Genomic DNA, 18,002 nt, shown 5'->3' on the forward strand with positions numbered 1-18,002 from the left:
AATCCAAAGATTTGAAAATAGGTAGCCTCTGTGACAGTTCATTTCAATATCATTATTCAAATTTGGCGTCTATGGCTTTATCATAATTTTGGTTTTGATTTTATATCTACCAACCAGATTTTCAAAGTTTAAGTGATTATTTACCATTATAATTTTTGGATTTTTTTATCCATCAGTTTTCACATGATAGTAAGATTTTTTTTTTTATCTTTGCAGAAAAGTATATAATGGTTACTCCAGTTAAATGCACAGAAGACAAAGTAAAACACTTAGAAATTACAGATGACAGGAGATGCCTGACTTGAATAGAGAAGCAGTTTGGAAATTGTAATCGTTATGAGAAGAGTGTCGTATACTGCTGAAAAAAAATCCAAATACTATGCAGGTAAGCGACAATATAATAGAAATGTATTTACTCTCAATACTTTAAAAGACCCATCTTATCCCAGTAATATTATTTCCATATTACTTTTTTGTATTTTCAAATTTCAAAACTTAAAAATTGATGTTTGATATTTTGATATTAAAAAAAACCTTTTGATAAGGATTTGTTGTCCATATATATGAAAATGTCTGAAACCAGATGTTTCCGTTACCTGTTTAACTCGAATAATTCAAGCCCTTTCTGTGTCCGATTTTCTCCCACACGTTAATGTAGCCTTCGTAGATCAGCGGAATCCAACGACTGAATTATTCGGGTTATTACCTGTTATGAGTAAACTACTGACTAAAAACTTATAGATTGATTTATTAATTGATTGATTGATGTTTGCTTTATGTCCAGTAGCAAATATTCAATGCAAAATCTGGACGATCCGGCAACTTAAGAGACCAGTTTTATTTTTGGTGAATTCACAGGACCAAATAACCCATGTTTGTTTGTTTGTTTTATTTTATTTTTTGTCATTTAACAGTGTAACCACTTATGATAAGTTACTGCTGTCTTAAATTTCACAGGTTAACAGCCTTTCTTGTTACTGTTTATGTGCTGCTTACATATAAACATTGTAGCACTTCTCAGTGACTAGATAGAGTTGTAGCTTTTCATCAATTTTAGCAGCTAAATATATGTATCCTGTCTATTTCGGAATGACACCAGCATGACCAAAGTGTGGTACTCCAAATTTTTTTCTTTTCTTTCCATAATCTGAATTGGAATTGCATACTTAGTTTGTTATGTTTCTCTTTTAATCATTTACAGGCTGATCATGCATGATTATGTACAAATTTGATAACAGCTAGGATATTTATATAAATGTTGTTCAATCACTGTATCTGTGCTCCCTGAATAAATGTATGGGCATAATCATATATGTATGCTAAACTGTTGGTAGAGTGAACATAATTTCATAAAGCTTTTTTTCAGATGATTGAAGGGATAAGTAATCAGTATGTAGATATCTGAAGTAGTCCTGTTGTCCTTGACCTTGATTCAAAGACAAAAAAAACAAATTGTATTATCAAGGTGTGAGTTAATTCTACTACTTTTTAATTTAAGATTAAGTTGGGTATATTTGGTTAAAAGATAAATAATGTTTTACAGGGTTCACCTCACTTTAACCTTTACAATTGATCATTTAAAGGTGACATGATTTACCTGACCTTGACCTCATATTTGTTTATGATGCATCTGCTTTTATTGTAAAGAGAGAACATAGTAAAAATGGCTACAAGGTTAAACTCTGTTACATAATATGTATATTTTAAAGTTGACTACAAGATAATCCTGATAATCTTGACAGACTGAAAAGAAATTTATTAAGTACACGCAGTAGTTGGATACTATTCATGACGTATGGCGAAGTTTAGCCGGTCTCTGTGTTTAGGGTTCACAGATGCTAAACCTCCCTTTTAGGTATAGTAACGCCCCCTACCATACGTATCAAGTATCTGCTACTACTTGTACGAACTGAGTGCGTACGCTCAGTGAGCCAAAGCCTGGTGGCTCAACCTCACCAAGCGCGGTGGCTAGGTAAAAAAAACATCTTTAAGACTGAGCCTGACCTGGTGGCTCAGTCTGAACAAGTGCGGTGGCTTAGTCATTTTATGAACATTTTGGGAAATGAGGAATATTTTACCTTATTTTTTTATCCATTTGGGAATTGGGGACAACGAGAGTATTTTACTTTTATGATAAAATTTTTAAATTGTACAGGAGACTGTTTTTATCTTTTTTTTTCATTTAAAAAAGTAAAATCAAAGACTTAAAAACTGGTACTCCAAAAGGAAAAGATAGTTGTCTTACTGTGGGCATTTGTCTTGTTGAGCTAGCACATTAAAGTCCAGCTAACCCACAGGCTAGTACAAGCAGACAGGTATTTTCAATACCATTTGCCATTTTTTTCATTTGGCTTTTTGCTTTATACATTAATTATTTTGATTTTTATGCCATTTGGCATTTTTATTTACTTTTTTTTTAATTTTTTGAAACATATTTTTTCATCAACACAACCAAAGCACTTCAAAATTAAGAGTTATATTTACACTTTTGGCATTCATAATGATTATCAATCAAAATAGCATTCTATTTTCAAATTCACATCACATAATTTTTGTAACTTTGGCTGTTAATCTTTTGTACGAATGCTATGATGACCATTATGTGAAAAAAATAAAAAACTACATTTTTCAAAAATTAGATCTATTTTGATGTGGGGCATACAAATGTATTTTAACGACAAAAAAACACCTTAAATACGAAGAAATTTACACCCTATTCTCCTTTTTTATATTTTACACCCTATTCTCCTTTTTTATATTTTACACCCTATTCTCCTTTTTTTGCCATTTTACTCTTGTCTTTAATTTTTGCCCACTATTCTTAATTTTGTAAACCCCATCACGACCCTCTTAAATGTGATATGTTCAAGAAAGTTTTTTTGTGTTCTTATCTAACATGATCGCCATTTTATAGAGAGTTAATTTCCAGGTATCTTTTTCTAATGCATGAAACTTGTACCGTATTACTCACCAAATAGAATAACAATGATTTAAACAGTAAGTTCACAATCACATTGTTGTCAATATAATGGAATTTTATGCAACTGTCATACAAGTGAGAGTTTTAGCTAGCTATAAAACCAGGTTAAATCAACCATTTTATACATAAGGAAATGCCTGTACCAAGTCAGGAATGTGACAGTTGTTTTCCATTCGTTTGATGTGTTTGAGCTTTTGATTTTTCCATTCGATAAGGGACTTTCCGTTCTGAATTTTCCTTGGAGTTCGGTATTTTTGTAATTTTACTTATTATTTGTACCAAGACAGACCGATTTTTTTTTAGGAACACTTCTTTTCATTACTCTACTGATTTTCTATTTTCTGATTAACTCTATGTTAGGCATCTTATGGTATTAATAACTTTAAAATAGTTAAATATAATTAATATTAAAGGTTTCATTGTTAAAAACATATGTACCTGTAACATTCATTGCCTCAGGATCTGAATTAGGAAGATTTCTCCTATAATGTCTTATTGGTAAACAGTAACTTTTGCATGAAGACTGACTTTAAGTGAAAACTCGTCTGATTTACTCATTGTCAGCAGGATTAAAATTGTATACGCCAGACCCGCGTTTTGTCTTCAAAAGACTTGTCAGTGACACTCTTAAAAGTTTAACAGGTCAAATAAAGTACGAAGTTGAAGAGCATTGAAGACCCAAAATTATGAAAGGTTTTGCCAAATGACTGTAACAGTAATTCTCTTTCAGTCTCTTCATGAACAAGGATTATACTCATGGGACTCATACATGTATGTAAATCATAACAGGTTCGACAATTATATTAGCAAGCACAAAGACGAAACTAAATATCAACACAGAGTCCAAACGAATCTTAGTATACAATACTATAAAAATGAAATTGAGCGATATTAAGATACAAATAAGTAGACGACAACAAAATATCATCTCTTGGTCATAACAGTAAATTCCTATTATTTAAACATATAAGAACTGAATATAACAAGAATATTGTTTTAAATGTCCTAATCTATATACAAAAAAAAAACAAAAAACAAAACTGAAATGTAAATTAAGAATGGGTGAAAATGCCCTCGCTATTGAAAATGGAAGATATAAAAATATCCCACGCCACCAAAGACTTTGTAATAAGCGAAAAGTTCTAGATGATTAATCCGTTTTCTTTTTATTTTCTAAAATAAATAATGATTTAATCTATGTCTTTTTTAATGATTTAAAACCAAATAATTATAAAGATATGTCTGAAATGAAATATAAACTAAATTTCAAAAATGCAAGTACTAGCCAGCAAATGAAAATCTTTAGGTTCCTTCCTTAAACAGTGTGACTACTGAACTGATGACCGGGGGTAATTTCGGTTATTTTTTGTGCTGTGTGTTGAATATTTTATTTCATTTCATGTAAATGTCACGATGATTATTGTTATTTTTATGTAATAATGCTTTTGAACCTCTCAAGGATATACTTAGGTGAAATTAAAAAAATCTAGAATTTGAAATTGATACTACTAGTCAGAAGAGCATTAGCTTAGGAACAAAATAAGCTAAAAATATTTATATTTTCAAGATATTTATTTTTTTTTAAATGGCGAGAAAAAGCAGACTCGGACTTATGAAGAAAATTATGTGTTTTGTCATGTTTTTGTGACTGTTTTTTTACAAATACAGAATATTTTTTGTTTAATTCATTTATTTTCACTCTGCCAGATAAGGGGAGATAACTCAGATAATGTAACTTTTATACTGGAATGTGTTATGAATTTATCTATTTTGTTTTGTAGCAAGCAAACGAGTCCGTGACCCGATTTTTCTATTTAGAAAGCTCATTATAAGTAGATATAGGAAGATATGGTTTGAGTGCCAATGAGACAACTCTCCATCCAAGTCACCAATTTGTAAAAGTAAACCATTATAGGTCAAAGTACGGCCTTTAATACGGTGCCTTGGTTCACACCGAACAGCAAGCCATAAAGGGCCCCCAAAAATGACTAGTGTAAAACCATTCAAACAGGAAAACCAAAGGTCTAATCTTTATAAAAAATGGGAAACGAGAAACACTTATGAACCACATCAACAAACAATAAGAGCTACATTCGTATATTTTATCTTAAAATATTATGGTTTAGTTTTCTTTCTGTCAGACAAAACTATAGCTTGAAAAAAGCCCCGAGACCCATACTTTTTATCATATATTTGAAAAAGCCATGATATAAACTACATTTTTGCAAATTATTGAATAATTCTATGGATTTTAATTTAGACCCCATCTACCTTAATAAAAGTATTATCGAGATTTTTATGTTGGATGGAAGATTTCAATTTGTATGTTGCAGTTATCTTTTGAATGTGTACTCTATGCATGCATTTGTTGGATGGTCTTGCAGAAATGATAATAACACCTTATAAATATGGTGCGTCCAAACGCTGCAATTCCTGGATTAACAAATAAATCTGTATTGCAAAATTACACCTATAAGGGTCAAGCAATACAAACAAACAATGATACAATTAAATACAATACAATAGAACATATTTTAAGGAAGAGTTCAATTTACAAAAAAAATCATAAACTTGTCTGACATTGGTCTGACCCGCTCAGTTCTAAAGACTGCTTAATGTAGACTCCAATATGACAAACACGTTCAGGGGTGGGATTTAGAATGTGTTTTAGTTTATAAAACGCATCGATCAAGATGTTGAAATAATGGTACATAGCCTTTTAGATAAGCAAAGAAAAAAAAATTGATCGCAATGCTATGTTAATGTCACAGTACAAAAAGGAATGAAATTCGTCATCTAGGACTCCATATTTTTTACATAATCTTTGTTCTCTTGGAATGTTTCTGTATCTACCCAATTCAATGCATAGGGAATGATCACTAAGTCTAAATTTTGAGAGTAACTGCCTATGTATAAAATTATTGCAATTTAAATATTCCTCAGACTGACAATAATTTTTAATTTCCCATTAAGACAAAGTTTGGATGAGGAATCCAATTTTGAAAGTTTATTTAAAATAGTTTTTTCATATTCCTCTGAAACAAACTTTTTTGTTAACCTTCATAAAAAAATGAAAGACCAAGATATGAAAGAGATTGGGGTACTTGAATACTTAGGGAGATATATGACGACAAGGGACCCCATAATAATATTCAAATCTATCTAACGCCAACTTTGCATGACAGAGAAACTACTTCATTCTATATTATATTGCTTTATACGAACCCGTGTTTTCTCTCTATGTAGTAACTTTCATCAATGCATTTTAACCCATCTCATTGTTTACGTGTACCAAGTCAGGCTATCTGGGCTTTGTTTGTTGTTGTTTGTTCTTGTCAGTATTTATTAGAAGTCGGCTGTTGGTGGTTGGTTTGGTGTGCTGCACTGTCTTGCCTTTCTACAATTTCTGTTACATGAATTTTCTTTTAATTCATATGAAGACTTCAAAGTAAAACTCATTGCAATTCGATGTTTCAGAATCTGAAGCACTATGGGTAATTTCATTGTTCGTACCCCAAAATGAAATTCACGTCATTGGTTTAATGTTTATGACGTTTGTAACCAATCACAACGCTTTAACGTCCGCTTTTGAAAATATTACCCAGAATGCTTTAGATTTTGACACGGTGAATTATCAAATAAGCATTTGTATTCAACATTTCTACAATATCAAAGATAAAAGCTTTAGTGTTGCCTTTGACGAGAGGAAATGACAAAATCCACATGAACTGTTACTGAGAAGTTTACAGTTACTCTATGTGTAGACACAACAGCTACATTATATTATTCTGACACAGAGAACAAAAATTACTACCAAGCAGCACAGTTTTGCAATAATGTTGGAGTGCTCCTGTGAGGTACGGAGGAAGATTCAGTGAAGTAATTTGTACCTGCGGGAAAATCCAAAGGAATGGTAAACCATGGTATACGAAATGGGAAAGTATGTGTACTTTAAAAGAGATACCAGGTGTTAAAGTAAAGTTCAGTTGAGAATCGTATATTTTCACATTACATGTAAACATTGTTTTATCCACAATTTGTTTAAAAGTTTGCATAAAGAGATATTAAAAATTCATTTTCCGATTACCAAAAGTAAAACATGCCTCGTTTTCGATCTTTCTTTTTTCTAAATTCAAAATTATAATTCCAAAACATAATTTTCGTCCTTTTCTTGTATACTATCAAAATAGTGAACACAGATGCATTACAATAAAAATTTGAACTTGACCATAGTACATGTATAAAAGAGAATCTAAATGGAGGTTCTTCGTTTCTGTATTCTTTCTTCTCTCCATTTTTCTCTATTTTTTATAAATTTTGCCCATTATACTCTATCTTTATATTTTTGTAACCCATTTATTTAAAAGAAAGATGTGGTATGATTACCAATGAGAAAACTCTCCACCAGAGACTAAATGACATAGATGTTGACAACTATAGGTCACTGTACGGCCTTCATCAATGAGCAAAACTCATACCGCATAGTCTATAAAAGGCACAAAAATGACAAATGTAAAACTATTCAAACGAGAAAACTAAAGACCCGATGTATTTACAAAACAATATACGAAAAGCAAATATGTTATACAACAAACGACAACCACTTAATTACAGGCTCCTGACTTGGGACAGGCATATACATAATGCGGCGAGGTTAAACTAGGTTGTTGGCGACAAACCCCCCCCCCCCCCCCCCATTTACAGATCTGAGAGTACTCGCAGTTACTGACAGCTAGTTCAAAGCCATGCAATATCAGATGATAAAAATATCGAGCATCTTAGACTTACATATCAATCAATACGCATCTAAAGTCTACTGTATTTAGTGTAAAGATGACTGTCATTAACAGTCAGGATATCTATTTTTTTAGTTTTATTTTGTGCCTATTTTTCTCTTTTCTTTATTTTTTTTGGCATATTTTTCTTCCCCATTACCCTCTATTCTGTAAACCCAATCCAGACATAAAACAGTTCGTTCCAAAACATAACGTCACCAACGTTCTTTTTAATTATATTTTAAAAGATAAGTTAGTATAAAAAAATCTCTATTCACAAATCTTGGTAAAACTTCTATTCATTAATTACTGACGACAAGTTCGTATTTATTACTTTGTTACCACGGTGACCTTTTATTTACATTGAATGGTCAAATTTTCAATGCTACGTCTATGCTACTTGTACCCAGCAAAGTTGTATTCAATTATATTTAATTTTAAGTGAGCAACCATCTAACTTTAAGGTGGTAATATTATTTTTTTTTTCATTTTGAAAATATTTTTCGTACCACGCAATCATTTTTTTGGGGGTGGGGAACGAAACATTTTATTTAATGGCAAATATTTCCCAGTCTTCTTCTCCGTCTATCCATAATATATGTTTCTTCATCGTTTGTAATAGAATATTTTCTAAAAAACCTAACTGTCCCCCCTCTGATTTAAATGGTTGTTCCCCATTGGGGTCTCAAACGTCTGGATATTGTTATAAGTGCTCTATAGTTTTATTCAGATTGTTATTATGATGGTAATATTAACACACTGAGAACAGCAGTAGTCAACAGAACCTCAGATAAACACGTAGCAGCATGTACAGACTTTTGTGCCAATGAGAATTACACTTGTTTCGCTGTACAGGTCAGTGTCAAATGAGAAAATATACAATGAGTTTATGAATTCCATTGATTGTTTATGCTGTTGTTTCTCTCTTGACTTTTACATTGAACTAGTGGCAACGAACATATGGGGATTACTGAGTACTCCCAAGTCAGGAACCTAGTCAATACTTGTCGTTTCTTTAAAATTAATCCATTGAACCAATTGGTCGTGGTGGCCAATTTTGGCAGTACTAGTATATTTTTAACCCATTCACAAAACACATGTATAGTCTCTTGATGAATTTAAACATACCCTTACATCTATGAAGGGAGTGCATGTTAATATATTTGTTTGTCTTTTCGCCAGTGACGACAATGCTGATCTCCCATCCAAATACTGGATAATAGTTCTTATATTATTTTCACAATTTAAACCCTTTACTATATACCTACATGCATATAATGATAATTGATGAAAAGCGCTTCACAATGTGATTTAGATTATCCTGCATGGGATGGTTTGGTTTGAAATATTAAAACATAGACGGAAATTACGATTTTTTAACGTTTTCTTTGGTGCTTCAGTATGCTTTACATATGATTGATTGTTGTTTGCTTTACGTCCAGTGGCAATTATTTAATGCATGCTCAGGACAAGAACAAATAACAATGAAGGCATTAGGTAGGTCCTGTTATATGGGTCGACTGGGATCTGTACTGCCACTGGACAATGATGATATTTTGGATCTAAGGCCACATTGAAGAGTTATTGCAAGGGTTTTTAACTTGCATACAGCGTGGTACATCCTTTACAGATTGTGTTATAGAAAAGCTCTTTAGATCAATTTTAAGACATCAAGAACGGAAACAAACCCAAAAAACTCCTGCATTTAGTTCGCTTAGGATATGATGCTTACATATACTAGAACACATGTTAATGGAAATTTAAGCCACAAGTTTAAGAGACATTTTAAACGATATTGAACTTTTGCTCTTTTTACTTCGATCTCATATTACTTTTGTTTTCCTTGGTAATATATATCTTTCGATGCCAGAATAGTAGAATGGCGCTCCGTTCGGAGGAGTGAAACGATTCCTTTTAATTGTTCCAGCGGTAACCTACTGTTGCTTTTAATTTCCCTTTAATATCTACGTTGTCCCCTATAAATTTGGCTGAATAAAAAAAAAATATCATAGACATCTTTTCAAATAGGACTGACAAAAATAGACTTTTATGGGAGAAAGAATAATAACAGGTTAACGTAGGGCCTTCGATAATGGGCCCTGTGCAATAAGCTATTACTTGAAAGGATCCGGTATGACAAAATTTTTCAAAACAACTTGACCTGCTAAATCTCTCAAATCAACCCTAACTGAAAAGAACATGTGTGTTCCTTAAACAAGACAGTTTTATAGCTGAAGACAGAGACTCTATCTTGCTTCTGCTAAAAAATAGCAAATTTGGTTTGAGTGTACTTATTTTTTATTTAACTGTATCGCGTAAGTAAATTATGTTTGCTAATATACATTTGTGCATGTATGACTACAAATATTAATTCGCTATTTTATTTTTTACAGACTTAGTCATGCTTCTGTTATAACAACGGAGTAACGTTTACCGTATCATTCTGTTTTGGTCAAACAATTCAATGTCCCGGAAACGTTAATGATGTATGCGGAACCGGAGAGTATGCAAGTTTTCCCTATTATGTTGTCTATGAAAAAGGTAACTTTAAAGTTACAAAGTACTACTTGGCCTTCTCGCATGGCTCTACGTTTACCCCAAGTGTCGGCGTTGCAGTGGAAGATCCAGGGGGGTCAGGGGGTGGGAACCCCCCTTGTTTTTACGATCAATGCATTTGAATGGGGACATATGGTTCTGGGGTGAGACCCCCCCCCCCCCTTTTTCAATAATGGCTGGATCCGCCCCTGCGTTGATTTACAAGTTTTTGTTTTAAATCTGATATTATTGCCTGTATAGGAATATACTGCAAAACATCGCTTATCAGCGACGATGAATATGGGAAGCAGAATATAGGAACACTTTACCGCAGGTTACCTGTTAAACAAATCAATCATGTCTACGATTCGCACTTTGTTCGTAGTGATCGTTTTTTTTTTTAAACAGATGTACTCTCTTGAAATTGAATAAACGTAGGTGCTAGATTTAATCATATGTTTGTTAATAAGTTTTTGATAGTTTGTGCTTGTGTTATATAAATTTGAACATAAAACACCTTCCTGGATTGAATTGATTGAAAAAGGGTGGTAATAATAAAAGTATTTTTACTATATATAACATCAAAATACGAATTACATTTGTTTATTGCCTAACAGTTTCAGACACTTCACATTAGTTTAGATCTCAGAGGTATAATTAATTGAATTCAATAATAATACATTCAGTACAGAATCAAATATATGTACAACTACAATGCTTGTTTTGAAATAAAAAAAAGAAAGCGTTATTTGCAAAGGAAATTCGAGAGACAACGTTATGTTTCGGCAACATGAAAAAAACCACAAGGGACATCAATACTCAAATAAACGAGAGAAAAAAAGATCGACACGACCTTGCAGAAAAAAAACAGACTTAAGGGGGGATATTTTGGTGGTACCGTTTGGGTAAACAATAATCGTCTCTTGCAAGACAACCACCGAGTCAAGATAAATTTTGGTGAACGAGGAAGAAAAGAGGGGGCCTACGTCATACTGTCATACGCGAAAATTGTGAACATATATTTTTTTCATGTATAGTAGGTTAATAGGTCTGATCAATTTGTTGATCTCCGGACATTTCATAGCGATGAATTTAGATATTATAACTATATTAATTCATTTTTACAAATAACAGATATAATATTTGGATCATAATTCTCTTCAAATTCATTGAAATAATATAAGATGGGAAAATTCTGATGAACAACAAAAGAATTTAAATTGATTGCATGCGTTTGTGCTCATTCATTATATCTGTGCCGGGATTGCTTCCCTTAGTAAATGGTAGTAGTGGTAGATACTTAGTCAGCCGTAAGCGGTTGAGCTAAGGAAGTACTTCCTAAGCTCAGTCGGTATACGCGCTGCCTTGTAACACAGAAGTACTGGGTTCGAGTCCCGTTGGAGACAAACAATTTTGTAATGAAATTCATGCTCTCCGGTTACATTTGGCGCTCAACTAAAAACCCACGGTGGTTAGAGAGGAATTCTAGTTAGAGTATGTGTGTGAGAGTCATAATGGTATGATGACTCTTGAGGTGGGGGAAGTGTGACGGGATTGCTTCCCTTAGTAAATGTGGTAGATACTTAGTCATCCGTAAGCGGTTGAGCTAAGCTTCTTTAGCTCAGTCAGTATACGCGCTGCCTTGTAACACAGAGGTCCCGGGTTCGAGTCCCGGTGGAGACAAAGAAGATTTTGTAGGAAGAATATGCTCTCCGGTTACATTTGGCGCCCAACTAAAAAATCCATGGTGGTTAGAGAGGAATTCTAGCTAGGGTATGTGTGCGAGAGTCATAATTGTATGATGACTCTTGAGGTGGGGGAAGTGTGACGGGATTGCTTCCCTTAGTAAATGTTGTAGGCACTTAGTCAGCCGTAAGCGGTTGAGCTAAGGAAATACTTCTTTAGCTCAGTCGGTATACGCGCTGCCTTGTAACACAGAGGGCCCGGTTTCGAGTCTCGGTGGAGACAAGCAATTTTGTAATGTAATTCATGCTCTCCGGTTACATATCTTATAGTGTTATATTTGAAATAAAATCGAATGCGGTGAACTCGATATGGTTAAACTTTTTTCTTCAATTTCTTCAATGTGGACCTGTCTTCACATGTTTTTCTTATTCTCATTCACTTAATAAGAAATAAAACCTCAGAAAAAATAAGGATGTAATAGGAGAGAACTACATTTTAAAATATATGACTTGTATATAAAACTTGCCATTATTATAGCAGATACAACTATATCCTCTTCGTTGTCCGCACTGAAATCGAATATATCTGAATACACATTTGATTTTAATCCTTAGTTTGAAACAAAGCAATCACTAATTACGACATCTTCGTTGTTTGCATTAAGAATATATTTTCATCGTCTTTATCCATTTTGAGACACCAAACGCAATTGAAGGTATTCACGGAAAATATATAAAGTAGCCCTAGCGCACGCAAAAAGCATGATACGCATACACTGTGTATTGTACTTTATTTTTGTCTATTGTTTAAGTTGAGCTACTGTTTAAAGGGTCCAACATGTAGGATAATGTAAATAAAGTGTATTAACAAAACAATTTACACTCTTGATGAAAATAAATCTTATCAAAAGTTTGTATTTGTTTGCTTTTTTCACCTTTTTTGACATGTTAAACAATGTTTTTAGTTAAAATAAGCCTATAACAGTCCATTCTGTAAAATATTGGACAGCATGGACTGTTATCGACTTACATATCCTTTACATAACCCGTTCCGCCTGCAATTACTGATTACCCGTTCCGCCTGCAGTTACTGATAACCAGTTCTGCCTGCAGTTACTGATAACCCGTTCCGCCTGCAGATACTGATAACCCGTTCCGCCTGTAGTTAGATTAGAAATGAATAATTTAAAAAAAATCGAATGACTAGACGAGATCTAACTTAGAGCAACACAGCCCAAAATACTCCTTGTTTGACAAATTCTACTCATATATTAAAGTTTGGTTTGTTTTTGATATTCGTTTTCCCTTGAATTTTATTTTCATACCCGTTACTTTCTATGATAATTCTTAATGTATTCACGTAATATGCATGTATCATGCAGTATTTAATATTGCATTGAAAGCTAGAGCAACATGATATTCTGCTAAACAATATTTATTAATATTTATGCCATAATTTTATAATAATATCTGGGTTTTTTCTGTTACAGGTATGGTTACTGGTCTAGTAGTTGGCAATGTTGTTATACTGATTTTGATCTTTGTTATCATGTTATCATTTACAGGAAACAAAGGTGAGATTTCTAATGTATGCTACTATATCCAAACAAGATTAAATTATTGTTTGCTGAACGTCCAGTTGCAAATATTTCAATCTCAAAGTCACGTTAATAACATGAAGTGTGCTTATAATGATAGTACAAAAGTTCAGTAAAATTCATACGTACAGCGGAGCATGTTTTTAATTAAGAGGGAAGAGTAGTAAACAAGATGACAAAGTTATTAAAGGGATATTCAGACCCAAAAGTCGAATACGAACTGACATTGTCATGACCAAAAACGAAAAACGACCGAAAGACAAACAATAGTTTACAACATACAACATAGAAAACAAAACTAAAGATTGAGCATCATGAACCCCAACAAAAACCGAGGGTAATCTTAGGTGCCTTGCAAGAGTAAGCAGATCCTGCGCCACATGTGGCGCCCGTCGTGTTGCTCATGCAAGTACAACACCTGTTGATAAGGCTCATTCGGTAGGTCACATTCGAGGAAAAGGGACGTGATTGCGGTTACGTCATTTGTGAAACAAGATAAGAAAAGTTTGTAAATTCATACAGTAGATTAGTCACTTAAACATTTGATACGGTCATGCATGTATGATTAAAATGCCTGTAAAATTTTGTGTAGGGTCTATCAATTTGTGCATTTGACTTTTATATTGAAATCTAGACTCTGGGTGATCAAGACTTTGACATGGCAAATGTAAACTGGAACATTTGGAAAAAAGACTTGCAAGGAAAGGTTACTCAAACCCTTAAAACATCATTATGTGGATGTGTTACATTGCTATTACTGAAGACAAGACGGATAATAAAATATTAAATATATCCTAACTTTATTTTTTTTATATAATATTTAGTCCTTTTCAACCCTTTTCCCCCAAAAAAAACAAAACATTGGAGACGACTGTAGTCTGTATGTTGAGAACTGTAAGTAGGTTTTGTTTTCTTGTTGTGATCTTTCATATGACGTTCATTTCCTTTCATCTATATCAATCATTTAAAATGATTAGTAAGATTTCTTATTTTTTTTATTTATTGCTATTTTTCAGAAAAAAAAGCCCAAACATCAAAATCAATTATGAGAACAGAAAATAGTGACCTGAAGAAATATTTTTCATTATACGCATCGGTATCAGAAGAAACAATTAACTCCGGGAATGTTCTATCGAATGATCAATCAAACTTAGCTTCTGACTCAAAAAATGCTCAGAAAGATCACAAATTTAACTCGTTTGATAATGCAAAACTTCAAATACGAAAGAAGAAGATCATTATGAAATAAAGCCGGATGGAGTTTACGACATTTCTTCCCATAATGCACTGAACACAAAGGAGGGGGAAAATGACAATATTTACGATCGTCAATTGGAAGACACATACGACACAGGAAATCTCCAAAATATCAACCAAACCGTAGATGTTTACGATCACACATAGTAATGATTTTGTTGAATTGAAATAAATGGACATCGGACATACTACAGTCAAGTAGGTTGGACATGTGCTAGCTTCACACCGGATATCCCGATCCGAAATCCGAGGAATGATCCGAATCCCGCGGAGCAATTAATGAAAAGATTGTAACGGTGGGTAGGTAAAATCTGAACATTCCCACGGAGCATAATTCCTCTATTGGAATCGGATTCAGATTTTACTAACCCACCGTTACAAACTTTTCATTAATTGCTCCTTGAGATTCGGATTGCTCCTCGGTCAGCATACCCGGTTTGAGCCTAACCTTTACTGTGTCTGAAATCAAGCGAAATGTCCCCTTTTACTTGGGCAAGAAATCAATGATGATCTATTTTAAACTATATGAAGTTTTTTTTTCTGTTTCTAATAAATGACGACCAAATTGCATACTTTCCTCTTCTACGATTAAATTATAACAAAACAATGCGTTTTGTTGTACCTTATATTCTAGATTCGTTTGAAACATTGAGCAATTGCTCGATGCAAAAATAAAGGAGACAAAAGAAGACTCCTACAGGGGTTAATGGCATATCTTCTAATGGAATTGAATGATTTGATACATCGCTCGCTGAAAGAAACATGTTCATCATGGTGTACTTCGTTCACGTTGTTTAGCCTGACGGTGCCACATGTGGAATCTGCTTACCCTTCCAGAGCACCGAAGATCCCCCTAGTTTTGCTTTAAACGGGATCATGTTTCTCTTGCTTCAGTTTTAAATGGTGTTGTTTGTGCCTTGTAATTCTTTGCTCTATCGGTAACAGTCTTGTTTATCTCTTGTCATAGACAAACGTGTTTTAATTTCAAAGTCAAGTTTCAAGGTTAGAAAATTTACATGACCGATGGATTACGAATTTATTTATGTTATAGATAAGAGTCGATTACATATCCGCTATTGTGCAATGCTTAATCACTTGATTTAACCTTTATCACCATATATTATAGAAATAACACGACGGTTGTCACATGTGCATTTGATGCACCGATCCCGATAAAAAAAAATCATTCCATGTAACAATTTGGTATTAAAAGGCGGGAGATACAAACAGTTCATTCATCCGTCGAACAGAAACTTACTATGCCAAGGGAAAAACTGATAAACGATGAAAAGACAATAATTGTAAGATGAAAGAGTCTTAGATTGTTTGTACTGGAAAAGATCTTTGGAATATTTTAGTATCAACATCTGATTCACGCCACCTCTAGAATAGGTGGTAATTTCACTATAAATTTGAAGCCTAGGTTTCATTGCTTATAAAATTGATGTTAATAATGTACAAAAAGGTTTTGTGGAGCACTTGGAAGACCCTGCAATATAACGTTGTTTGTAAGGACACTTATGTAGTTGATGTATCCAATACAATGAAGGAAGATCCAGTTCTTCATCTTTGGTTGAAGTTCCTAAGGCACAAAGAACAGACCTATGATTATCCAGGATTTCCTCCTTGGTAAGTGTCGTGGGGGTATATGTTGAGTTTCCAAGTGAATTGTCAATATCTAATTCATTTATCGACCAGTTTATGTAATGTGATTTACACATAAAAACGATGTTGTTTGGGTCTTTATCTGCAACAACAACATATTTGTCATGGAGGTAGGACAGGTGTTTTGCAACATTTGGGTCTTTAAAGATTGATGTAGAATAGGTATTCATAGACCCATTCAGTTTTGTTAATTCTGATGTGTATCAACGACCTCACAGCCTTAATCCATTCTGAAAAGAGCATATACGTCTTCTCTCTCGCGTTTAACCCATTGCCTGGCATAATCCTCGACTGATTCCAGCAGTATTTAGAAGTTGTGTTTCCAATTGATGTATTTAGGCTCGCGATATTTCGGGCCTCTGGATAACACCAGTTTCGCAGAGAAGTGTTATTGACAATGGTAAGGTCACCAGTAATAACGTGGCCAGCCGGATTATATATGAATGGGGAACTAGCACAGCTACAATCAGGAGGTTTAGACTTGAAGTCTTCAATATTGAGATCCTGCAACACATGTTTGTAATAGAAAATTTTAGTTGTAATTGGTTTGGTAAAGGTATAAGAAATGATAGGTACAGACTGATCTTTAAAATAGGGAGGTATTTTCGATTGAACTCTTTGTTGGCGAAGGAAAGTTTTTAGAAAGGATCTTTTCTCTCTTTCTTTTCCAATGCAAACTGTTTTGAAAAGTCTGTGACTTGCAATATCCAACATGATAGCTGTAAGTTTGTATTGGTTTGAATAGGGGTTTGTAACAGTGGTTTCCAAACATGAGTTATATGGAAAATGAAGTTTTGAAATGGATAGTAAAGCTTCGTGCGAATGTGATAAATGCCTAACGGCTTTTGATTAATAGAGACATCATGGAAATTAGGCGATGTATGATGACCATGACTGAGTCTACGTCGAGGAGTAGATTTGCAAATGCTCATCACATTCACCGAGCTACAGGAAGGACTAGATAGAATACCTATACCATCAATTTTGTCATTGCAACCATATGGTGTCGCAGATCCCAGTTGTCGAATCCAGTAGTCTTCTTTTTGTCTACGGAGAGGTGTGGCAAGATGAGGATTGTTAGTCCTGTGGTATATTTTTTCGAAGATGCGAATTTGCATAGAAAGGAATCAAAGGATTGAATGATCAGGCTGATTGAAATGCTGGTAAACAATGTCGCTTGCATTGTTTGTGTGTCTGATCTATGGCCGCATATACATTTATTAGGCCTTCCTTTCGTTTAACCGACTAATACCAATCCGCAAAGGTTACACTCTAATCCGTAGACGAGATTTGTTGATTTACAATTCAGATTATCGTAGTTGCCGGTAAAATAAGATTTCCTAGTTACTAGTAAATTGCTAGTGAAATGAGCATCTGATATTAAAATTTTACAGGTTTTGCAATTTTTAGTTTTACATTTCGAGATAGTGTTGTTCAGAGTCATTAAAATCCAAAATGCCTTGTAGAAGAACTGAACACGGCCGCGTACGAAGATTATTGCTGTTGT

Source organism: Mytilus californianus, unplaced genomic scaffold (assembly GCF_021869535.1).
Source record: "Mytilus californianus isolate M0D057914Y unplaced genomic scaffold, xbMytCali1.0.p SCAF_12, whole genome shotgun sequence".
Lineage (NCBI taxonomy): Eukaryota > Metazoa > Mollusca > Bivalvia > Mytilida > Mytilidae > Mytilus > Mytilus californianus.